Genomic DNA, 26,839 nt, shown 5'->3' on the forward strand with positions numbered 1-26,839 from the left:
TTATGGATTTGAAAGTTATCCCTTAACTCATATGTAAGTCCATAAATTGTGTGTATGGTGGAAATTACAGGCTAGTGAATGCACTGTTTTTTTGGTTTACTCTATATGTGGGGCGGATTGCGGTGAGCAGCCAGACTTTCTGTGCAGTGTGCAGTTTTCCTTTCACACTAAACAATGTTTCTATAGGCCAAATGGCAAATCCTTACAAATAATCAGCGGCATATGGTGACAGTGAGTTGCAAAACGCATGACAGCAACTCCTTCCTACCACACAAAACAAACAAAATTTCATGTGCCTACATTAAGACAACGTGCACACAGTAACCATTAGCAACAGACACTTCAGAACCATGTACAGTCACTGCATTTTGGAACCCACCACCACAAGCAAGAAATATTAATAATAATAATAATATATTATAAAATATTATTAGATTGGCACAGCAGCCTTTTAAATATATATGCATGTTACGGTTTATTTGTCAAAACTGTAAAATTACAATAAATGTGCATAATGTTGGTAAATTTAAAGATTGAATGGTACTTCTGCATGATGACCATTTTCCCAGGCAGAGGTGGCCAGAATAGGATTAGTTGGCACGAAAATTTTAAGTGCTCATTATATACTCATTTTCATGTTCATAATTGCATTTAAAGGTTATATCAGAGTAAGTTTACATGGTTTAATTTTCAAAAAACACCATATTATTGTTGTACTGCACATTGCTGCAGCTTCTCTTTTCACCCTGTATGTTGAGCTCTCTGTTTTAGCTACCGAGTGAGGCATCTCACTTCTGTTCCATCTTTGTTGGGAGTCGCACATGCGCAATACCTAGGTAAGCACTGCTAGTTAATCAGAAGCAGAGTATGAGGGACACACGTTTGTCACGGAAGTAAAGGCTACAATAGAGCTGTTTCAGTGGCAACACCAGGCCCTTAAGCAGGATTATCAAAGCGGGCCCCCATACTACAGCACGTGATGACGGCGCAATGTCCACGAGTAGGCTACCATGAATAGGACAGGATCATAGAGACACAGTATATAAGAGATGAGATCACTGAAAAAAGACCACTGGTAAATGTGCACCATGACACATGAAAAAACACACAAGGCCAAAAAATGCCTGATTTTGCGGGAACTTTTGTAAAAAATTTCAATGAAAGTTGCAATGTCTTTTGTTGGTTTGTTGCAATGAAGTTGCGAGAGACAGTGAACGTTGCAAAAAACGTTGCGATTTCTTTTATATAGTTCTTGAAAATTAAAAAGGAAACTTGTTTTGGGGAGAATAATAATTATTACTATTAATTAATTACTCTGGGCTGAGATTTCCTAGGAACCTTACCAAAAAGGCTCAGGATTCTTCAAATGTTGGTATAATATGAAAATTGTTGCGAGTAATAAAAATGTGAAAGGGGGCCCCGGCTGTCAATCAATATCTTCCAGTCACCTGGGCCCCTGATTGGTCTGGGCCCGTAAGCACCGCTTACCTTGCATTGAACAATGTTTTCGTGTGGGACCAACTTTATTTTTCAGAATTAAAGCATTCTTTTGGAAAATGCACCCACTGAACTTGTGAAAAACTTTGTGAAAAGGTATTTTTCACTGCATGGCACTAAATGGATTATTAGGAACTGCTGCCACAGGCTTGAACTAAAGTTATGGTAACACTTTTCGGTAAGGGTACATGACTTCATGCATGAATTAATTCATGATTTGTGCATTACTTCATTCCTTTATATCTTATGAATCATCAGAAATTGACATGAGTTCATAGCCTCTCATTCATGACCTCATGCATGAACAACACATCAACTAAAGCATCAGGTAAGGTGGGTACATCATTGTGCACAAGTTGTGTTCAAATCAGAATTTGCACAGTGATGACCACATTTTTTTGCAGAAAAATAAATAATTATGATCATGCTTAATAATTCATAATGATGTACCCACGTACCTAATGCTTTAGTTGTGTTTTTCACGTATGAGGTCACGAATGACAGACTATGAACACGTCAATTCCTGATGATTCATGGGACATTAAGGAATGCAGTAACGCATACTGTACATCATTAATTATATAATACATAATAATACATATGCCTACATCAGTTAATTCATGCATGAATTCATGATCATTCGAAAAGAAGCAGGATTTCCGTTACACAACAACTGTATTACTGTTGTTCTTATGCTTCATAATAAAAATATTTGAAACAGAATTCATGATAATTCATGTACCCTTACCGTAAAGTGTTACCAGTGTTATTCTAACCAACAACACACACACACACACACACACAAATGTAATCTCATTTGATAGAGCAGATAACTTCCCTATTGGAAACATTCATTCCGTATACAGTATTTGTTAGAGGGGTGAATTTGCTCAAGAATCAATTTATTGGCTGAAAGCCTACTGTGAAATTGCGCACAGGTGTTTTTTTGGCCCATGTGACGAGTAGCGTCTTTAAGGTGGGAATGGTCATACGGTTCCTTTCGTCAGTCCATGTGTTGCTCATGAGCGAAAAGATCCGCTCAACGGGAGCATTTGTGCCCGGTAGACACATGGCGAACTGACAAAGGAGACCGACATTTTTGAACGGAATCTCCCTGCTTTTGAAATGTGCGAGTGGGGAGAGTGAATCAGGGGAGTTTGTTGTTTTGGAGTACAGAAAGCGTAGCTTTTTGTTGTTTAAACACGCATTTCTGAATTGTTCCAATAAAATGTCAAGCTACACTTGGTGCAGTTTTAATAGACATTTCCTTTCGATACAGACAGGCTAAAGTCATGGCTTGTTGTGCAATATCTTCAAATGGATCATAACACTCTGGTCCATACACTGCACCTTGCAGACCATCGAATTTGCAGTGACCAATTATTAGCGGGGATAACTACTACCTGCCAAAGAGGTGAAGAAATCCAATACCAAAGCACATTAATCAGTAAAGAAAAATGCTGTATGCTGCAGACATAGCGGAGGTAAGCTAATGGCATTAGCTAAAAGTTATTGTGTTGACCTGGCACCAGTAAGTTACACATGAAAAGCATGGCAGGATAACATCAACTTCTCCATCTTTCCATAATGTAGTCAGACAGGTATAACAGTCTGAGCCTGGCTCAGTGGCAAAAACAGCACTTTTAATAGACGTACATTGATGGTCGCTATTGTCCCATAGGATGATATTGCAGCCTGTTTCGCGGCTGCCGGTTACTGTGTTCTTGCTCAATACTGGACCAATTTCAAAGATTTTTGTTTATATTAGACACACACACAAATGCATGGGAAAATAGGTTCCAGGTTGAAAAACTCACAAATTCTGAGGGCTGTAGACTCTCTTCCCAATTTCTCTACGAAGGTTAGAAAGTTGAGACATTTACTCACTATTTTCTCATTTTACTTTTTAAATGAGCTGAGTGTGATATTAATAGCACTCATGTTGATTAAGGGTGTTCAGCATCCATTTATGCCTAATTGTAGGAGTGTTTACATTTGCATAATTTTATGTTGACTGTCTGATGCTGTGATTTATTACAAGGAGGTGTACATGGTGTAATAGAAATATGTGATGTAATGGGGAAACTGTGTGCCTTTAATCTGCAGAAAACCATTATGCATTTCAGACCCTGGACGTTGTTAGGCAAATCACACCCACAAAGTCACCATGCATAACCGGGACCTGGCAGAAATATGGTCCACGGGGCATTCCTGTCATGCCTCTGACTGGATGTCATAGTCTGGGAAAAGTCTATTTTGAGGAATAATCTGAAATTCAGACACAAACCCTGCGACATGTGCACCCCAAAACAACTGTCAACCAATGCCACAGTTTTTGTTTTTTTTCTTTTATTAACAATGTGAACAAAATCAGATCCAAAAGTACCCTCTGTGATAAGAACTGGCATCACTACTATACTGTAGTCGGCTGGCTGGAATAAGCTTACACATATAGGAAGGTGATTAAGAGCGGGCATTTTAAATCATGTTTAAGTCCCCCCTTAGTGACCTCTGGCCCTATATAAATGTCAAAACTCTTATGAAAAGTTCATCTCTGAAAGTGATATATGACTTCCTCCACCACTAGCAAATCCTGTTCAACTGAGTTTCACTCTGTTAGATTGCATGAATATATTTTTACTAACAATAGCTATAGCAATAGCAATAGGCCTGTTAAAATACATGGTGTGGAATGGCTTTTTAAGTGACTGTATTATGTGAGGTTGAATTAGTTTAGTGCACTAATGCCTGTTAATACTTGGTGTATTTACAAAACACACACACACACACACACACACACACACACACACACACACACACACACACACACACACATATATACGTACACTGTATATACACAAATGAAAAACACTGCAGGCAGCTATTTAAAGGTCCCATAGTGTAAAAAGTGATATTTGATATTTCTTTTTTATTATAAAGCAAGTCATGGTGCTATATTAATACTGTGAAAGTATCAAAACACTTAATCCACAGAGAAATGCACACAGCATACAAACTAGTTGGACAGCACACAGTTTGAGGACCCCCTGATACCGTCAGGTAGTAATGTCCAAATGAAGCTTCATGAACCATTTTCTTTATATTCAAAGCCCACTGGGGCTCTCTGTTCAACGAGGGTTGAACAATGACCGCAGCATCACAAGAATTAGAGGAGAGTGACTAGGCAAGGTGTGATTTCTGTTTTTGTTTCTATTTCTTGTCTTTTCCTCGAGACCGCGGAGGGTGGGGGGTGGGAGAGGGTGGTTGTTCTTGTTCAAGTGTGTTTGTCTGTTCTGAATATTTGAAATGAAAAAAGAGAATAAAAAACTGATCTTAAAAAACAAGGGTTGAAAGCACACTGAACTGTAATTTGTGAACCATTTTCTTTGTTTTCTGAGCCCATTAGATGACGCTCTTTGTTCTAAGAAAAAGTAAAAAAAAATGTAATTTTTAATTGTGCTTTCAACCCTTTGTTGAACAGAGAGCGAATCTACTGGGCTCAGAAAATAAAGAAAATGGTTCATGAAGGTTCATGAAGTTGCTTCCTTGGTGTTAACATTTTAATCCAGGACTCAAGTAATATCAAATATCAAACATGCACACTGACAGAATGTTCATATGCATTATATAAGGTAATTGCAAAATAAATAGCAAATATTATGGCACAAAATCTCAATAATATACCAGCACTTAACAGCAACAGCATAATATTAACAAGAGGCCCAAGTACAACAGGAATCTGTAAAAGGGGATCACTGAATATGAGCTTGATTTACAAGCACAAGGGAAAGCAGGTTACTGGGAGGAAATTGGAAATTTTGCTTACATGCATTTCAATATAACCTTGTTACACATCAAAGGAATGCAGGAATCAAATTTCTCTGACACCCTGTTATAAATTGGCATATTTTCAGTCTCATAGTAATATATATATATAAAAGTGCAGCCTGAGAGGGAGATTTATTTTAATGTAACGTTTAAGTTATGCTCTGACCAATGCAATATGTGCAAGAGTGCATTCCTAGATTACATTGTAACATTAACGCTACACAGTTTACCTAGATAGTAATTGTCAGAACAGAAGATGATAGTCTTATCAACTCTTGTGTTTTGGTGCCTCCAAACTAATGGATCTGTTGGATCTAAATGACCTTGTCGGTTGTATTTCCTCAACTAACTACTTTTTTTCTTGATATCAGGTTACTGGAGAAAACCAACAAAAAATAGGGGGAATACAAGGTAGTGATGGCCAAATGAAGCTTCATGAAACATTTTCTGAGCCCACTAGATGGCGCTCTCGTTTGACATGAAGCTTCATGAAGCTTCATTTGGCCATCACTAATGTAAAGGCAATGGCTGCCTTCGCATCTACATTTCACTTAACAATAATCTTCATTTCCATCAGATATGGCTTGTCAAGCAGCAGCTTATATATCCTTTAAAATGGTATGCTTTCTGTTTGAACAATAGAAGGTGCAATCATACAAGTCAAGACAGACTCCTGTCATCCTTTGCTAGAAGCCAAGTAGTGATAACAGGCGTCAGAGATCGGCAACCAGAAAATGCCGGATAAATCAAATAAACGCGGCGACAAACGACAAAATAAAGAAATTTAAGTTGAGATTGTGGATGTTCTTTGGACCTTTAGAGCTTATGTGTGGCAGTTAGCCCACCGGTCAGCAGAGACAGGTTGGTAGCCCACATCAGTTTTGTAGTGTATTCGAATATACAGCTGCAGATCAAATATATATTTGACCTCCTCAAAACAAACTAGCGCTTGTGTGTTTCGAGTGTCATAAGCTCCTCTCTCTTTGCCTCCGTCATCTCTCAATTTTTCCCACATTGGGCGTTGGATACATTGAAAAAAGATAGACTTTGAGAAAATAAAAATGTTCACAAAGAACTTGAATTTTCAATTTAAATAAATTATGTATTTTTATTCAGTTTTTTTACGGTGGCCCTAAGAGGCCACAGCACGCAACTAATAGAAAACTCACGCAAATAAACCACAGCACGCAACTAAAAGAAAACGCATGCAAATAAAACACAGCACGCAACTAAAAGAAAACGCACGCAAATAAAACACAGCACGCAACTAAAAGAAAACGCACAGAAATAAACCACAGCACGCAACTAAAAGAAAACGCATGCAAATAAAACACAGCACGCAACTAAAAGAAAACGCACGCAAATAAACCACAACACAACAGAAGTGTTTCCAGGGGACACCTAGGTCATGCACACGTGCCTCAAACTTTGAGGCAAATTGTCAATTCAGCAACGATTTTCACAAGACTGCCTATATTCAAAATGTAAACAGTCCATTTCTCGCCTAAAACGTTATCAGAAGTGAATTTTGTGATGAATAAATTGGAGAAAATGGTTAAAATTGTCCTGTTGTTGGTCTGTCTATGTACTGGAAACATCAATGCTAGAGGCACGTGTGCATCACCTAAAAGTGTCCCCTGGAAACACTTCCGTTGTGTTGTGGTTTATTTGCGTGCGTTTTCTTTTAGTTGCGTGGTGTGGTTTATTTGCGTGCGTTTTCTTTTAGTTACGTGCGTTTTCTTTTAGTTGCGTGCTGTGGTTTATTTGCGTGCGTTTTCTTTTAGTTGCGTGCTGTGGTTTATTTGCGTGCGTTTTCTTTAGTTGCGTGCTGTGGTTTATTTGCGTGCGTTTTCTTTTAGTTGCGTGCTGTGGTTTATTTGCGTGAGTTTTCTTTTAGTTGCGTGCTGTGGCCTCTCAGGGCCACCGTAGTTTTTATGTCTTCAATTATTAAAGTGGTAAGAAAGGCTGTGAAGGGTTTAAGTAAGCCTTAGCTTTTTTAAGGTTTAAATTTGGGCTATCAAAAATGTACTTTGACCACTAAATTTAGGTGCATGAGGCAAGTGCTTAAAATATTAGTGTTTATCCTTGCGTAGTTCAATCAAGGACATTTTTTTCAAAGATAATTTATCTTCGGTGGGAGGGTTTTGAGTGAACTTTCTTCAGAATTGCATTAAATGGTATGGAAAATATATCTGCAACAAGATATTCACACATACACATCTGTGCCAACAGTGTGACGAAGTGTAAACACCAGCCCCCTCTGTTTTAATTCACCACTGTCAAAAATAGTCTCATGGTTTTAGCCCTTTCTCCATGATGATGAATCATGTAGCCTAAGAACGTTTGACCCTCTCTGTCCATTCACATTTAATAACAACCAAGTAACCAGAACATGAAAAACACTTCACTACATTATAAATAAGTGGTAAATATTTGGAAGTCACATAAAAGCTGCAATATAAAAAAATAGCCCCTTGCTTCAGTTCTCCTTGAAATCTCTACTCTTTTTTATATATATATATATATATATATATATATATATATACCATTTCTCAGCAAGATAATAGAAAAACGGTTGCTTTTCAGCTGAATAATTATCTAACGTTAAACAACCTCCCGGATAATTATCAATCAGGCTTTCGGCCTTATCACAGCACAGAAACCACACTTATTAAAGTTGTGAATGATCTGCATATAAATACTGATTCTAATAAATTATCTGTTCTTGTGCTTCTGGACCTCAGTGCCGCCTTTGACACCGTTGACCATCAGATTTTATTACACAGATTAGAAACATGGGTCGGCCTGTCTGGTCCAGTCTTAAACTGGGTTAGAACTTACCTGTTGGATAGGCAATTCTTTGTGTCCATTGGGGATTTTGTCTCGGACAAAAGGGCCACTATGTGTGGAGTTCCCCAAGGTTCATTTCTTGGACCATTATTGTTCAATCTCTACATGCTCCCACTAGCACATGTTATAAAGAAACACAAAATAAATTACCATAATTATGCAGATGATTCACAGCTATACATATCCTTAACTCCTAATGACATGAATCCCATACACTCTCTAATCAATTGTATCGGTGATATTAATATGTGGATGTCAGAGAATTTCCTACAACTAAACAAGGATAAAACAGAAATACTTATCTTTGGTGCTAAGGCTCAAAGACAGAAAATTGTGGCTTATCTCAGTTCTCTGTCTCTAGAGAGCAAACGCGAAGCTAGAAATCTGGGTGTTATATTAGACAGTGATTTAAATTTTAAGCGTAATATCAACCAAGTCCCAAAATCAGCCTTCTACCATCTTAAAAATATTTCTAAATTAAGGGGCTTTTTGTCAAAAGAAGACTCTGAAAAATTGATCCATGCATTTATAACAAGTAGATTAGATTACTGTAACGGTCTTTTCACCGGCATTCCGAAATCAACTGTGCAGTGATTACAATTAATTCAAAATGCATATTACACCTGTCCTTAGACTTTTATACTGGCTCCCAGTCAAGGCTAGAATTGATTTTAAGATTCTGCTCCTAGTATATAAAGCTCTAAATGGCCTTGCACCTCAGTATATTAGAGACATGCTCATTATATATGAACCAGCAAGACTCCTCATATCCACAGGCAGTGGTCTTTTAACTGTCCCTCGCTGTAACTCCAGAGCAGGGGAGGCTGCTTTTTGTGTCTATGCCCCAAATATATGGAATACCCTGCCAGTGGAACTGAGAGAGGCCTCCACACTGAAATTTTTTTAAAAAGGGATAAAAACCTTTCTTTTTACAAAGGTTTATGATTAACAGCGTTTGTCGCTGTTCAATGTTGATCTTTTTAAGCGTGTGTGTTTGTGTGCGTGTGCCTAATATCCTCTGTATACTATGTATAAAGTGTTTTATTTGTAAGTGTACTTTTTTGTACGAAGCACATTGTGTTATATTAACTTATATGAAATGTGCTATAGAAATAAAGTTTGATTTGATATATATATATATATACACACATATATATATATGTGCGTATTTGTGTGCGTGTGCTAGTAATGTCTTACAGATTAGGGAAATCATCCATAGTAATTATTGGCTTTTACTTCGGAAAAAGGTCAGGGATGAGGTGAAGGAGAGGGTTAACAGCATAAATATGCTACAGGCTCAAAGGCTGAATCTATTTTTACTAGATCTGTGTGATAGCTGACATCTGCAGGGCAGCAACACACACACACACACACACACACACACAAACTCTCTCTCTCTCTCTCTGAGGATGCTGTATCCAGTCACATTTTGTCCCTGACCCTTGTCATCAGCTGTCCCTCACTTGTGTTGTTGAAATGCAACACATTACCATTGACATAGTCTTGCATTGCTAGACCTTCCACAGTGCTTGCGTGGAGGAGGGTCTGGCTCCACACAGCATCATGGGATGGGAGAGGAATGTGCTCTGGTTTATTGGCATTTCTTTAAAGGTGCCCTGCCATACAAAACCGTTTTACTTGCTTTTTTTTTAAATATGTGTTTGTGTTATGTTGTGAATGTGAAAATGACCTGCTACCTCCTCTGTCAGTTCTAGCCACTGAAAAGAAATAAGTAGAGAAATCAGGCCAATTACAAAAGCTGGTCAGTCTGACATCATATTGCCTGAGCGCATTACTATTCATTAGCTCGCCCAGTTGGGCTGGGTAAAGGATTCTGACAGCCAGGCTCTCATTGGCTAGCTGTTAGCTAATCAGACTCAAGGAATTGAATAACACTGGATGCAGGAAGAAATTGAAGAAGCATTGCTTTTCTAAAGGTGTATGCACATTAAACAAGTGTTTTAGGAATAACTTATTGGCTTTCACCAAGCGGCAACCTCCGGTGCTGAACAATGAAACTAATGCGGAAGTGCCAAAAGCTGCAGTTCATTGAGTGGCCCCTTAAGGTTAACTACAAAAGGCAGTCAATCCCCATAGGATGACTAACTTTAGAGAATAAATAAACATGTTTACAGCCTGATACAAAAAAGGTTTCCCCACAGGAGGCTTCATTCAGCCCACCTCAGCTCCATCCAACCTATGGGTGATGTCATGGAAACTATTTCCATATTGTATACATTCTATGCTTTTTATTGGTTTATATTTTATAGGTTTTGACAGTAATGAGCATTGATGACATCAATTCAAGTAAAATACACCTAGCTACACTTTACCATGAGGCAGGTGTTGGGAACCGAGCAGTGTGGTTAAACACTATCTTTAAACAAAGATCTCAGAACACGTGACCTCTGAGACAAAGGAAACCACATGTCGGCCTGAGCGTCCTTTTCAAACAAAGAGAATGAGGCCTCCAGGCCAACTGTAAGGGGCCATCCACACAGAAATGTTTTTTGTGCAAACGCACATCTTTTGCATCATTTGGGCCAACCGTGCAAACGAATCCTGTAAACGCACTGCCTGAAAACGCACTTTTTTGAAACCTGGTCTCAGTGTGAAAAAATTTGAAAACGGCTTTCGTTTGGCTTCGTTTGGACGGCGAATACGTCGTATCGATGATGTCATCGCCACACCCCTCGACCTTACCCGCACTAGTGCTAGTGCACAGCCACACACGATTGCGGTGAAGCTAAGCGAGCATATCCCATCTCCATGGTCAAACCAGCTCACTTCATCTAAATACTTTGTCACTGCTCCCTGACACTTCCCTCTGCCCTGCCGGTCCTGGATTCTACCATAGACAGTATATAATGGACCAATAGACCCTGTTGCTCTGGACGGAGACCAGTGAAGACTATTAGAAGCACTTTTCCGGTGATGGCCAGCTTTACTGCGCAGCCTCCAACTGAGAGAGACAACGTAAATGTGACGTGAGCAACGTGTCTGAAAGTTGTAAGTCTTCTGGTAGCTGTGCCAAGGGAAATCTCAATCATTCCCAATCTTACAGAGACGGTAAGGTAGGTATATGTAAGGAGATAACATGGGCACAGGCTAATTATTGCTAACTAAAATGCTAGTTAACATTAGTAATTAAACCTAAACAGCTCATGTAAGTCGAAACTGCCTGCAAGCTTATCCTGTACTATACGGTAATTCCTCTACTATGTGACACAATCGTTAGCCTATTTTTATAAAAACATCTGCTACGGAGCCATAACGTGAGATACAAGGTAATGGAGCCTTTTATACATTGTTGTGTTTCTTTAGAACTAAACAATGGACAAATAGAGTCTTTAAACGCTTCAGATGTAAAGTTATTCGCTGTCAAGTGACGTCAAAATGAATGCTAGTCAGTGGAATGCTAACGGGAGCTGATGGCTAGGTAGCATCAAAATGGCGGCATAGGAGGTTCGAGTTCTGAAGCGAAGCTTACCCCCTTGGATTCTATATAAGTTATATTGCTAACGTTATGTAGCCAACGTTAAACATCGCTAAAGTAGCTGACCGCTAAAGTAGCTGACCGCTAGAGCAGCGACGTAGTTAACGTTAGCTGCTATGGTTGTTTATAAAGTGGAAGTAGACAATTTATCAACTAGCTAGCTAATCTGTCTGCTTATCAACTCCTTGAACGGATTATAGTAACTTTTACCACGGCTTATTGTAGAAAGGCTAACGCAAGAAAACCGTAGATTATCAAAAAGACATCATTCATTCATTGATGTTTGTTTGACTGCCGATGTTAGCTAGCAGAGCTAACATTAGCGCGCTAACTTTAGCTCTGCTAGCTAGCGCTGCAATCATGTCCAATGGCAGACAGAATTGCAAAATAAAAAGCAATCCAACAGCATATTATACAATGTAAACAAAGACACGTTTTCTTGCTTCTTTCTTAAAATGTGCACTGGTGAAAGTTATTAGTCCATGGATGTATTAAGAGAGAACGTTAGTCTAGGTAGTCATGTTATGATGGGAAGTGGAAGTGACAATGCTCTTCTTGTCCGTTTTTTGGTGAATTTCTGTAGCCGAAACAGCGCCGCCTATAGGCCTGGAATATGAAGTAGCGTGTTGAGTCATTTACAAATGTTTTCGTTTGGATGCAACTATTCTTGAAACGAATCTAGGGAAGACGGGTAAAAAAAAGATCGTTTTGGTACGTGTGGACGTGTCCTAAAAGTCACACCTATATGAGAAACGATGGCCAGAGGTGTAAAAACTACAAAAGTTGTAGTTCACACCTATATGTCATCCTCAAGAACTCTGATTCCCTATTGGCTGGGGTCCCTGAACGCAGCAGGGGTCCATGCCCGGGTGACCGGGGACATACAGAACATACTCTGGTCACCCACATCTCATTATCACTCACTGTAACACCTCGAGTTGCTAAAAGAGGACAAACATGGCAAACTCGTTGCTGAATGAAGGCACGAAGTCAAATATTTCTACTCTAATTAAATAGTTTCATTTTCCGGACGATTGGACTATTTTGGGTGTCCTGGGAACCCCTTGGATCCTGTGGAAACATACATCAGTGTTTCATCTCTGCAGAAGAGAAAACAACATTTCCTCTACAAGAAATCGGACATGGACTCCGCTTTTCTTCTCAAGTCGACTGAACTGGTTCTTCGCTGCCTTTTGGAGAGAAACCAGGTTGTTCCGTGAATCACTGACCAGTGAGACGGATCCTTTTTGTTTACTGTGGAGCATCTATGTGACCAAACAAATGGGAACACACACAATAAGGAGGCTTAAGTTTCTGGGCAGAGAAATATGTGTTATTAATGTCAGTAACTGCTATTGCTGCAACTTGTTACTACATCGAATGTGTTATTAATTAGTAAGTGCTGCTGTTGCTAATGTCTTACAGTTAATATGACTGTGACCACAGAGTCGAATTTACTGCAAAATTTATTGAAAGTACTGGATCACGGTACTTGTTGAATGTTGTGTTTGATACTGTAGGGGAGAGCAGGGGCGAAAGTACCATTTTTCAGAAAAACATATTTTTAAAAGATATTGTTTTAGACAGAGATATATTTTTGCTGTGGTCAATAACTCACAAGTGTGGTCTATCTACCTGTCTCTTAGACCCCATCCCAACGAGGCTACTTAAAGAAGCGTTACCCGTGGTATACACTTCATTACTAGATATGATCAATATGTCCTTATTAAAAGGTTATGTACCGCAGTCATTTAAAGTAGCTGTGATAAAACCTCTTCTGAAAAAACCCACCCTCGATCCTGAGGTCTTAGCAAACTATAGACCTATATCTAACCTTCCCTTTCTCTCCAAGATCCTTGAGAAGGTGGTTGCTAATCAGTTATGTGATTTTCTACATAGCAATAGTTTATTTGAAGACTTTCAATCAGGATTTAGAAAGCATCATAGCACAGAGACGGCACTGGTGAAAATTACTAACGACCTTTTAACTGCTGCAGACAAAGGACTTGTCTCCATTCTTGTTTTACTAGATCTTAGTGCTGCATTTGACACTATTGACCATTCAATCCTGTTACAGAGATTGGAACACTTAATTGGCATTAAAGGAATTGCTCTAAGCTGGTTTAAGTCCTATTTCTCTGATCGATCTCAATTTGTTAATGTTAATGATAAATCCTCCAAATACGCTAAAGTTAGCCATGGGGTTCCTCAAGGCTCAGTGCTTGGACCAATTCTATTCTCCTTATATATGCTTCCTCTAGGCAATATTATTAGGAAACACTCAATTAACTTTCACTGTTATGCGGATGACACCCAATTATACTTGTCAATCAAACCGGACGAAACCAGTCAGCTAGCTAAATTCCAAACGTGCATTAAAGATATAAAATCCTGGATGACCTATAATTTTCTGATGTTAAACCCTAACAAAACTGAAGTTATTGTACTGGGACCTAAACACCTCAGAACCTCATTATCTAAAGATATAGCTACTCTGGATGGTATTGCCCTGGCCTCCAGCACTACTGTCAGAAATTTAGGAGTTATTTTTGATCAGGATATATCCTTTAATGCCAATCTACAACAAACCTCAAGAACAGCCTTTTTCATCTTCGTAACATTGCCAAAATTAGGAATATCCTGTCTCAAAACGACGCTGAAAAACTAGTCCATGCATTTGTTACGTCCAGGCTGGACTATTGTAATTCCCTACTGTCAGGTTGCTCAAATAAGTCCCTTAAGACTCTCCAGCTGATCCAGAATGCTGCAGCGTGTTCTCACAAGAACTAAGAGAAGAGATCATATTTCTCCTGTATTAGCTTCTCTGCACTGGCTTCCTGTTCAATCCAGGATTGAGTTTAAAATCCTTCTATTGACCTACAAAGCTCTAAATGGTCTAGCACCATCATATCTAGAAGAGCTCCTAATACCTTATTGTCCCACTAGAGCACTGCGCTCCCAGAATGCAGAGTTACTGGTGGTACCTAGAGTCTCTAAAAGTAGAATGGGAGCCAGAGCCTTCAGTTATCAGGCTCCTCTCCTATGGAACCAGCTCCCGATCTGGGTTCGGGGGGCAGAAACTGTAATCGCTTTCAAGAATGAACTTAAAACTCTTCTATTTGATAAAGCTTATAGTTAGGGAGTGAGGAGTTGCAGTGTTCACCTAACTGGCCCACCTGCTTCTCTTCATAATTGTTAGACTAATAATACATAACAAAGTAGAGGGAGGCAGGCCAGCCAAGCCCGATCCGGCAGGGGGAGAGTTCTAAGCCCGAAAAAGCTACCTCTCCTTATGACCTGTCTCTCTTCGTTACGCTGTTATAGTTACGCTGTTATAGTTACGCTGTTATAGTTACGCTGTTATAGTTCTAGACTGCCGGGGGACTTCCTTCCTTCCTTTGACACACTGAGCTGCTCTCTCCTCTCCCTTTCTATTACTTTTACTATTACTATTTGTGTGTATCCAGTCCCAGAAATGCTTGTTACTAATCCTAGCTTCTGGGGAGTTTACTCCCCGGAGTCCTTATGTTTTTTTCCCCCCGCGTATTTCCTTGGAGAACGTTGGCACCAAGATCCTGGTTCCAGCTGTCGGCGTGGTCCTGCTGCACTCCCTGCCGAGCTCAGCGGTGCCCTGCAATGTCATGCTTCTTCCGGCTGAACCCTGCAGCTTCCCGCTACATCCAGTCACTGTTCCATTATTAATGTGACTATTATTGCCACTGTTCATCACACCCCCAACCGGCCCGTCAGACACCGCCTACCAAGAGTCTGGGTCTGTCCGAGGTTTCTTCCCAAGAGGGAGTTTTTCCTCGCCACTGTCGCACTGCTTGCTCTTGAGGGAATTACTGTAATTGTTGGAATTGTTGGGGCTTTGTAAATTATAGAGTGTGGTCTAGACCTACTCTATCTGTAAAGTGTCTCGAGATAACTCTTGTTATGATTTGATACTATAAATAAAATTGAATTGAAATTGAATATCAATACCAGGTGGTATTTTGTACAAAGGTCGAATGACTTCAGTATAATTTCACATACAACAACATAACATAAGTTGAACATTGTTACTTTCGACCCCATCAGTAGGGACGAAAGTAACACACAGGTGGGTCAAAAGTAACACAACAATACAAGCTAGATATTTTTTGTTACTCTTGTTTTCATTAAATATATCTGACTATAACTTTGTTAATATGTAACTGCAAACATATTGTGTCCTTTATCTTTGCAAAAAAAATATTAAATTACATTTTCATTTAAAATTTCAGTTTTATCCAATGTTTCAAATATAAGACAGTAAAAACTTGATTTGTTTAGAATATTTTTTTATTGGCAATGTCAATCCATTTTATAAAACATTCAACAGTATGAACAATATGAAAATTAAACTAAATTAGCATAGAATCTCAAAATAATCTATCAGTAGTCATGTTTTTATGTGTAAATTCAAAATGTGCATAAAAACATCTGAATGGAAACACAAAAAATTCATAGGTGGAGGTGGAGGTGGAAAAGCTAAGGTATGGCTAACCTAAATGTGAGGGATAAAATGTGAGGGTGACCTACCGAAATCAGCTGTTCCTCAATGTTCCTCTTGTGAAACCTAGAAACAAAAACAGCAAAGGGATGCCACCATAACTTTGATGGAAACCTGACTTATGTAAACAAACAAAAAGGAACATTAAAAAGGCATTAGCCTACTCATTGTCACAGTTGTGACAGATATAATGTTCTGCAACCTCAGTGCATGCCTCATGTGACCAGAGCTGGGAAAAGAGACACTGAACCCACACTTCCCCAGGCAAGGATGAGCTGAATGTTTCGTCACACACAAGACATTCCTCATCCTTGTCCGAGGAAACTGTGGGTGCAGTGTTTTCGACCGTGAGGAACCTTTTCTTTGGAGCAGGCGGCTTCTTCTGGGGCTTCTTCTTCTGGATCCTCTTCTGTTGCTCCTCCTCCAGAGCTGCCCTCACCGGAGAGTCAGTGAGGATCGCCGTTGACCTGGAACATTTTTTTGTCAACATTTGTATAAATTTACAGGCAGTTATTGCTCATCCTCTGTCCACATGATAGCATAAATAAATTACTCAGGAAAAAGCAAAAACCAAACGCTACTCACCTCCTTTTGCCTCTCCGTTTTGTGTCCTTTTAGAGGGACATTTTTTATGACATAATTAAGATAAAATAAGACTTTACTGATCCTGCACTAGGGATTTTTACATGTTGCAGCAGCTTTGCAGACAGTGGAACAATCAAATGTAATGTCAATAAAAATAAAAATTACATTCAAAATGAAAAATCTATTTAAAGAATATACAAATCTCACATTTTGATAAGCATTTAAACTGATTATAGTAAGAGCAGTGTATAAGTGAGCTGCATTTTGAATGTTTTTACTGTAACGTTACTACACTAACCTCCTTAGGAGACAGGCCAAAATAAATATCAGCTGCCCTCTTAATTTAAGCCTCCAGCTTCCTCTCTTTGTCCACAGAGAAGACTTTGGTGTGTGACCTGTACCCTGGTGGACTAGTCTTCTCCCTGCTGTTCTCTGCCCTCCTCCTGCAGTATCGGAACAAAGTGACATGGCAAATGCCATGCGACTTTGCAGCTGCCCTAAGACTAATGTGTCTTACAGATATGTCCAGAAACGCCCTCTCATACACATCTGGCTGAATCAGACCTCTGTCTGTCTTTCTGACCCTCACTCTTGGCATATTCTGTTGGTATAATATGACATAAACATGTTTTAATAAACTCTGCAACAGAGAGAAAGTCACCTCATTAGCAGCGGGACGAAAGTAACAAGTGTTACTTTTGTCCCGACTGGAACTCCTGACATTTAAACCCAAATTACTTGTATACTGAAAAACTCTGACAAGGCAAACTTGATCATATGCGTTACAGCACTAAATAACCTGTAGATTGATAATTATTGTGACACATGAAACGAGAAACACAACTTGTAAATAGAAAAAAAGTACCGCTTCAGTAATTTACTTACCGTACTCGAAAACAGCTTTCAGGACATAACAGCGGGAAACAATGATGAAATCACGTGATATTTTGCGGCTCCGTCACTGGCTGCGTGCTGAAAGTGCTGTCATAGCTTGAAATGCAAATGTAGTCAGGGCTCAGAGAAAATCGCTTTGTTACTTTCGTCCCGTGTTACTTTCGCTCCGGTTCTCCCCTAGCTTATATTGAAACTGTACGGCTACGCTGCTGTCTCCCGACGCGGAGAAGTTAGTTACGATACAAGCGAGATAATAAACTTTCCGTTCGTCACTCGAACCACAGCACCGCGATGTAACGAGACCGTTACCTCGTGGCCGTTACCTCGTGGCCCTGTGTTGGACAAAAGGATTGGTTATTATTGCTGCAAGAAATCAGCTGTTGGCCCACAAGAGGCTGAGTAATGAACATTCCCCTCGTTAGACAACTTTTCAGACCCCTGCCATAACGTCAAGTTAGGTCAAACTCCTGAGTGAAGGAGAAGATTGGTTATTATCACTTCCTCGAAAATCAAGATTCCAAATGTCTTTCTTTCTCTAAAGTGTACTTTGCTTTCCTCCTTACACACTAACCTAACACACAACCAAAGTTTTTTTCAAAAAGAGTCTTAACATGAATCCTACATATTATTAGCATATATAAATCCCCACTGCTTACTGGCCAATAGGTAAGGTAGTCACTACGGTAGCCATCCACAGATACAGTCCATCCTAAGGATTCACTGTGTCACATGTATGTTTAGTATTAAAACATGATTTATAAAATCATGCCAACATAAAACGATATGTATAAAGGCTTAAGGCTGCCCTACACGTTAGTGTAGGCCCAATTTAATATGTAACTTCATTTTATACAATATATATAGTAGGGGGTCCCTGCTCCTTCTCTCTCAGTTAAGGGGTCCTTGGCTTAAAAAACATTGAAGACCCCTGATCTGAGGTGATTAATCTCCCATGGAAAGGGGAGACCGCACTTGAATGCAGCTTTATTTCACGGAGAAAGAGAGAAAGAAAAGAGACAGATCTACTGTGCTTTGTTGTTTAGCAAACTTTCAGCTGGACACAAACTAGTGCAGTTCAGTGCTTGTGTTTCATTTTCTTTTAACCCTCATAACCCACTTTCTTGTGGTAGCGATAGAGGCAGTGATGTTTCCTGTTTACTGTACGGGACTCTCACGCCGCTTCCAAACCGCGGCATCCTCTGCCACAGAACTACTCCCATTCAAAATGAATGGAAATACTTACAATGTAAATGCAGCGAATCACTCACGGATCCGCGCCCTCTCAGACACATTGAACTCTGGCAGAGTCGCTCTCTCTTTGATTTTCAAGCTGAAATAAATCAATAAAAAAGTTGTTTCAGGTCGCACATGTGTTAGTAGTTGTGAAAAATACTCGCACTGTCTCAAATATTGGTCGCAGTCTGGAGCCCTTCCATGAGGCAGCACTTACGACAATAACTTACTCTAAAATTATGTTTTGTGATGCTCTCACTCTCTGGTTTCTTCAAGTACCAACAAAAGAACTAATCATTTGGAACCAGTTTCAATTTAGAACCAGTTTCAATTCAGGGAGCATCTCTATCACAGTATGCAGGCCATCACTACGAAATAGTGATTTGATTGACTTATTATTATTATATTTTTGTTTTTTTTCACCATGTATTAATTTGCTTCCAGGCAGCAAATATCTTTAACTTCTCTTTCTGCTGATTATAATATGAGGCCAACAGTTCTCTGCTTCTGTGTGCTTGGTGATTAAAAGACTATTTCCGGTTGATGAGTCGTGACAGAAGCATAAAGACAAGTTGTCAGTAGTATCCTTGGTGCTTTTCTCTCCATGTTGTGTTTCCTTCACCTTTCCTCTTTCACTGCAGTTTTCTGCAATGTCCTCAGAAAGTCTGTGCATTTTAAAATGCTTTTCAGCTTTTGATAAAGCGATTATTTCAAGAGGGGGGTCTTTCAACTTCAAACTGAATGAGATTTCCCAAGGTAAAGTGGTTGCCAGAGTATAACACATATTGCTGTACATCTCAAGGGACCGTATTGTAAAAAGTGTCATCCGTGTGGCCCTGCTTATCACAGTAATGCACTACTTTTTAGTGGAAGTAATCAGTAGTCATTTAGTACAACGCTGTAAAGGATAAGGGGTTACAGATGAAGGATAGATGGATGCTGTTGTAATGTAGTGTGTGATATAAATTGATGACTTCTAATAACCTTTGGGTAACCACATGGCTAGTCTATATCCACCACGTTCCACTTTCAGGATTGCTGCGGTGCATGTCTTTTCGCTGATGTCCATTTCCTTTCGCTTTCTTTGTGTTGGAATTTTAAACTTTGGTTGATTTATGAGGACTATGGTTAACTGCTCCTGAGATCTCTGCATGGTAAATTGAGAAAGCTAACTAGACTATCAGTCCAATCTGAGTTTTCTTCCGCAGGACTAAAACAACTTTTTTTTAAAGATAATTTTTTGGGACCTTTTTCCCTTTATTTCAGAGTGACAGTGGATAGACAGGAATGGTGGGAGAGAGATGGGAGATGACACGCAGCACGGTTGGATTCAAACATGGGCTGCTGCAAAGGCCTCAGCCTACATGGAGAGCACGTTCTTACTGGGTGAGCTAGAGGTGTGTGTGTGTGTGTGTGTGTGTGTGTGTGTGTGTGTGTATGTGTGTGTGTTTTCTTGTTTAACTATTTTCGTTGGGTCCAAAAACCGTGAGTCCAGTATACTTGTGGGGTCCCGACAGCTTTGTGGGGCCAAAATGCTGGACCCCACAAGTTTAAAGGGCTGTTTGAGGGTTAAGCCTTGGTTGTAGGATTAGTGATATAATTAGGTTATGGTTAGGGTGAGGGTAAGGGTTAAGGTTAGGCATTTAGTTGTGATGGTTAAGGTTAGGGTAAGGGGCTAGGGAATGCATTATGTCAATGAGATGACCCCACAAAGATAGTGTCACAAACCTGTGTGTGTGTGTAAAGGCATTTACACGGGTCAGATCAGGGAGGGATGTCTGTCGCACACACCAAGCTTGGAACACAGTGATTTTTCTTCTCCTTGCCACTGCTGCCCCATCTAACATCAAACATTTAACAGTCATATATGCTGTGAAATATCTTGGCGGCTCTCAATCTCCATCATCTATGGAGTCAGTTCAGTTACAATAAATTCAAACATAAATGTGAAATAAAAGCAGTTTTTCACCTGGTGAACCAGAAGGTTGATCTTGAAATATGGATGTGCTTGTTTTGAAAACAATAATCACAGGTCTTGTTTCGTAAAAGCTTTTAACATCAATGTCATTATCATTTGTGTTATAACAGTAAACACAACCATTTCTGATGTTTGACAGCTTCTGCTTCTACACTGAATGTCACAATGCTCCAGCTTTTCATGGCAAATCATTATCAAAATGATTATGATGGAGAAATTATCTCTCCCATTTCAAAATGGACTAATTCATATTTTCCAGTTAGTAAAGTTTCCAGACAGCAGTTTTTAGCAAAAAAGTTCATAGATCCACTGTACATTAGGAAATACATTAGGTTGTATTAACCCAGACAGAAAAATGTATTTGGGCCAGATTGGGACCAGGTCTTCATTAGCATTTGGCACAGATCCGCTGAACAGACCTGGGCCGGTCTCATCCTTTCCAACGGCCCAGCTACTAACTAGCGCTAGCAGTTAGCCTGCAGTTTCGTGAACAGAGCTCATCCATGGCTTCATCCCTCATCCACGTTACAAGCTCTACAACATACAGCCCTCGGATGTATCATAAGAGAGAACCAAGGCAATGTAATCACTATGTCTGTAGTAACCTTATGTAGGCATATAGCTAGTTATGTATAGATCTTAATACAGCCATGCTGGCTACCCCTGATGTTAGAAACTAGCTAGCTAGCCGATAGCCCCACCAGTTTGGGAAATGCTAATGACGTTACATCCACATAACAGGCTTTACAGCACACATACATCCCTCGGATGTATCATGACTTCATAAGATAATACCATGGACGTATTAATAGAACACATGGTGAGTTACAACCATTAGCTATATCCATATAGCTAATAGTATATATCCATTATTACAGCTACATGAGTCAGTCAACAGTCATGTGCGGGCGCAGTCCCGCGGGTCTGCTCACGTCCATTATGCGCGTTCATCATGCCTAATTTAATAATTCTGGATTCACTACTAGTGAATGTTAAAAATGTTAAAACGTTTTAAACAAAGACCCTTTAAGTGTTGGGGCTGGTAAGTTGATATACCCCGAAACAAATGATCCGCTAAAATATAGCCGTTTCTTTCGCCATGCAATGTCTATGTGAAAAGTCTTTCTGACCCTTGGGGTGCAGTACCACCCCTATCCGCTAAGCCCATGGTGGCTTTTCAGCCCGGTCTCATGGAAGTTCGTGTAAATGTGACGTTATTTGAATCTATTGATACGTGTTCACGGAGACGTTTTTGTCGGTTTTTACGTGGTAGACAACACGAAAATGTAAAGTAATGTATTTCAATGGGAAGCATATTTTGTGGCCACAGCACGAAATTGTAGGGAGTAATATAAAAAGCCGAAAATCCGCGTAGGGAGGTTGGTCGGGGTGGTGGATGGGTCAAACAACACAGGACTTTCACCTAGGCGAGCGGGGATCGCGTCCAGCGTGTGGCGCTTTGTTTCCCGGGGATGGCGTCCCTGCGTGTGGCGTTTTGTCCCACGTGTTACTGTGGCGCGTCTCCCGGCGTTTAAGGCGCCCTTTCCCCGGCGTTTAAGTCGCCCTTTCCCCCGTAAGTTTTTTCCTAAACCCAACCGCCGCCATCCCGTTATTTTGGGGCGTCCCCAGCGGGCTGCCTCGCGGGCCGTCTCGCAGGCCGTCTCCCGGGCGCCTCCCGGGCGCCTCCCGGGCGCCTCCCGGGCGCCTCCCGGGCGCCTCCCGGGCGCCTCCCGGCTTATGGAGCGTCCTATTCGGCCGCCTCATCCAGCGGGCCGCCTCATCCAGCGGGCCGCCTCATCCAGCGGGCCGCCTCGCAGGCGCCTCCCGGCTTATGGAGCGACCTTTTCGGCCGCCTCCCGGCGTCCTTTCCCCGAGAAAATAATGTGACATTTACACGTAAAAAATAATGTGACATTCACACGTAAAAAATAATGTGACATTCACACGTAAAAAATAATGTGACATTTACATTTAAAAAAAGAGAAAAACGTCTCTGTGAACACGTATCGATAGATTAAGAATAACGTGGACATTTACACGAACTGCCGTGAGACCGGGTTGGGCTTTTAAACATGGCGCTCTTCCTGGTGGCTTGAGTGTTTAGGGCAGAGGAGCTGCAGCAATGGGCCGTATGAGAAACATAATATGTTTGAACATCATAGCATGTAAATCTTTAGTAGAAAAGGAGTATAATAGGGGCTCTATAAGCCATTTTTATTTTTATTTTCTTGAGTTACTGTTGCTAATGCTGGAGGGACATCTTGTCAGGCCAGAACAAAAGATGGATCCCTTAAAGCAGAGCTCTTAAATACAGGAAGTGGCTGATCAGAATGTACGAAGTCTGATTTTGTTTATTTCTTTAGATCATAATAATATAATAGACTAATTGTCCTGTTTTTTTTATGTGTAGTGTTAGTCTTTGTGTAAATGGTCTTCAGTTTGTTAGGTCAGTTTAGTTTGTTGAGTTCTATGACGTTTATGTTAAGTAAGCAAAGCCTGTGTTAAGTTATGTGAAGTTGACCTCTTTTTTGGGCCCAAAACTTTGTTGCTAATTGTGTAAATTGTTTAAATTGGGGGTTAATAAAACACTAGTATTTTTAAAAATACAGCTGTGACGCCTCATGTCCGCCAGCTCCGTCTCTCTCACTAGTGAAAAAAGGTTAGTGAAAGCAATCCAAAAACTTAACGAAGAACCTGCTGAATCAGTTATTTTCTCCCTGTTGCATGACCAAAATACATCAGCTGGATCCATAACTCATGAACATTTTTCCCCATGTTTCAGAGTGTAGAATGACATAGGCCCAGGTTTTCTGCTAGCATGCTGCTAGTGATTACTATAATTATTATGGTGCTAAAGGTAATAAAAATGGGTTCTTCGTTATAACAACTTCATGCATTTATCTGTAAATTAATATGAGTAATTCAGTCCATTAAAACTCTGCAGCCATCTGAAGCAGTATGGAGCTAAATCAGGGCCAAATGTTTTGTTCATTTGAAAAAAATATATATAGTTGAAAAAATAAAGCTTGAAATTGAAAATTTAAGTTTTGGTCAAAACTTGGAAAAAATAAAACCATGTATTCAAACTTAAAATAAGTGTACCAATTTTTCTTTCAGTTTGAATAAAATATAGATTAAATTCTGGAATTATTTTGAATAAATTATAAATTTTCATTTTCACTTTAATATTTGTTTTCAGTTCCACATTTCATGTTTTCAGATTCAAAACTTATTTTTTTACGCCTTCAAATCTTTTTTTTTTTCGGTTTCAAATCTTTTTTTTTTCGTTTTCAGATCTGTTTTTCACTTTCAGATAATTTTTTTCGGTTTCAGACTTTTGGCCCTGATTTTTGCGTGGGGCGTGGCTTCAACTCAGAGGGCGTGGTATTATGAGTGACAGCCTAACAACGAAGGCAGAAGACTCCTCTGTCATGTTGACTTCAGGAAATGGTGTTACTGTGAGAACTATGACTGAATGCTTTCTATCCACTATATACATGTGATGTTTACTTAATAAACTGATGCAAGTGACAAAGTTCCATTTAAAAATTGTATTGGACAACACATGGTACCAATTACACTATAAGAGCAATAAACTGATTGTGCAGTTCGGCAGGAACAATGACTTCTCCCACTTCCATGTATGACATTGAATGTAGCACCACAGTATTCACTCGGCAGTCAGCATAGCGTCCGCTCCGCCAAGGCAACCTGCTGGGCGCGAGCCCACAGGTAAGACATGTGAAAGATATTAGCCTTTTTGAATAGATACTTTGGGACATTATCCCCCGCAGTGGCATTTTTTTTTTGTCATTAACACATAAAGGGAAAATAGGTGGACAGTTGGAAATGAAGCATCGCTAGCACAAAAGTTAGCATTAACTAACGTTAGCTTCACACTAGCTGGTGTTTTTACACCAATTTTAGTGTCCAGCTCAAGTTTTTGACTTTAACGTGTAGTGGTCTTTGTTAACCTCTGTTTGTCAGAATGACCATAACTCGACAGTGGCTGCCTGCAGCCGTACAGCCTTATAAATGTAAAACATTATAGATAACTAACATTGCTAGTGTTACCTTTTCATGGTTAGTTTAAACAACATAACTTGTCCTGGTCCGCTTTGTTAATCAATCAGTCAAAGCTTTTATTACGGACACACACGGTCCAGAAAACAGACAGTAAGACATACAAATACAAAAAGACAAGTTAGTGTATTCTGATACTTAAGTTAGGCTGTGGTAGAAGCCTTCAAAGTTTGCCCACTTGGCATATTTTGTAAGGCATAACTGTCATGCTGTTACATGTAACGTTATAGTGTAAAACGTAATTTATCAGGCCAGAGCATTAATGTAAAGTCATATTTGTCTACTCTATAAAAGGAGACCTTCTTCACTGCAGCCAGTGTCAAGTTATGGTCATTCTGACAAACCGAGGTTAACAAAGACCAATACACGTTAAAGTAAAAAAAAACTTGAGCTGGACACTGAAATTAGTGTAAAAACACCAGCTAGTGTGAAGCTAACGTTAGTTAATGCTAACTTTAGTGCTAGCGATGCTTGATTGCCAGCTTTGTCCAGCTGTCCACCTATTTTCCTTTTATGTGTTAATCACAAAAAAAAATGCCACTGAGGGGATAACGTCGCAAAGTATCTATTCAAAAATGCTAATATCTTTCACATGTCCTACCTGTGGGCTGGTGCCAGTGAATACTGTGGTGCTATAAGTCATACATGGAAGTGGGAGAAGTCATTGTTCCTGCTGAACTGCACAATCTGGCACAGTTTATTGCTCTTATAATGTAATTGGTACCATTTGTTGTCCAAAACATTTTTTTAAATGGAACTTTGTCACTGGCATCAGTTTAAGTAAAAATCACATGTATATAGTGGATAGAAAGCATTCAGTCATAGTTCTCACAGTAACACCATTTCCTGAAGTCAACATGACAGAGGAGTCTTCTGCCTTCTTTGATAGGCTGTCACTCATAATGCCACGCCCCTCTGAGTTGAAGCCACGCCCCCACGCCAAATCAGGGCCAAAAGTCTCAAACCGAAAAAAAAAAATATCTGAAAGTGAAAACAGATCTGAAACCGAAAAAAAAAAAGATTTGAAGCCAAAAAAAAGATTTGAAGCCGTAAAAAAAAGATTTGAAGCCGTAAAAAAAATAACTTTTGAATCTGAAAACATGAAATGTGGAACTGAAAACAAATATAAAAGTGAAAAATGAAAATTTATAATTTATTCAAAATAATTCCAGAATTGAATCTATATTTTATTCAAACTGAAAGAAAAATTGGTACACTTATTTTTAGTTCAAATACATGGTTTTATTTTTTCCAAGTTTTGACCAAAACTTAAATTTTCAATTTCAAGCTTTATTTTTTCAACTATATATATTTTTTTCGAATGAACAAAACATTTGGCCCCGATTTAGCTCCATAAAGCAGCAGGACAGAAAAATTGATAAATCTGCAGCCTCAGATTTGAGAGGTGCCATTTCACACAGCAGACCACTGTGTTTACTTTCATTAAATCACTTGCAAATGACACCAGAGGCCTGTGCTACGAAGCAAGATCAACATGCCCTGGATTTATTTCCGTTACCAAACCTAACAACCGCGGTCCCGCATAAGCTGTGTCACGATGGTGGTTAAGAACTAGTTCAATCAACCCAGTGTTTCCTAATCTAGCGACGAGCGCATTCATGTAAAATGGGCGGTGTTTGCCCCATATGACCAATCGCAAACATGGTAACGTCTACCATATTTTACACAAGAAGAGCAAACAATAATCCTACAGAAATATGAAAAACACAGAGAAAAGCAATAAAAGTCGCCGCTTCCTAACCCAGAAGGCAAAGCTGGCAAACATTTCCAATGCTGTAAATGCCTAAATTACAAGACTAATCAATCATCATCATCATCATCATCATCATCAGTCAGGCAC

Source organism: Perca flavescens, chromosome 10, assembly GCF_004354835.1.
Source record: "Perca flavescens isolate YP-PL-M2 chromosome 10, PFLA_1.0, whole genome shotgun sequence".
Classification (NCBI taxonomy): domain Eukaryota; kingdom Metazoa; phylum Chordata; class Actinopteri; order Perciformes; family Percidae; genus Perca; species Perca flavescens.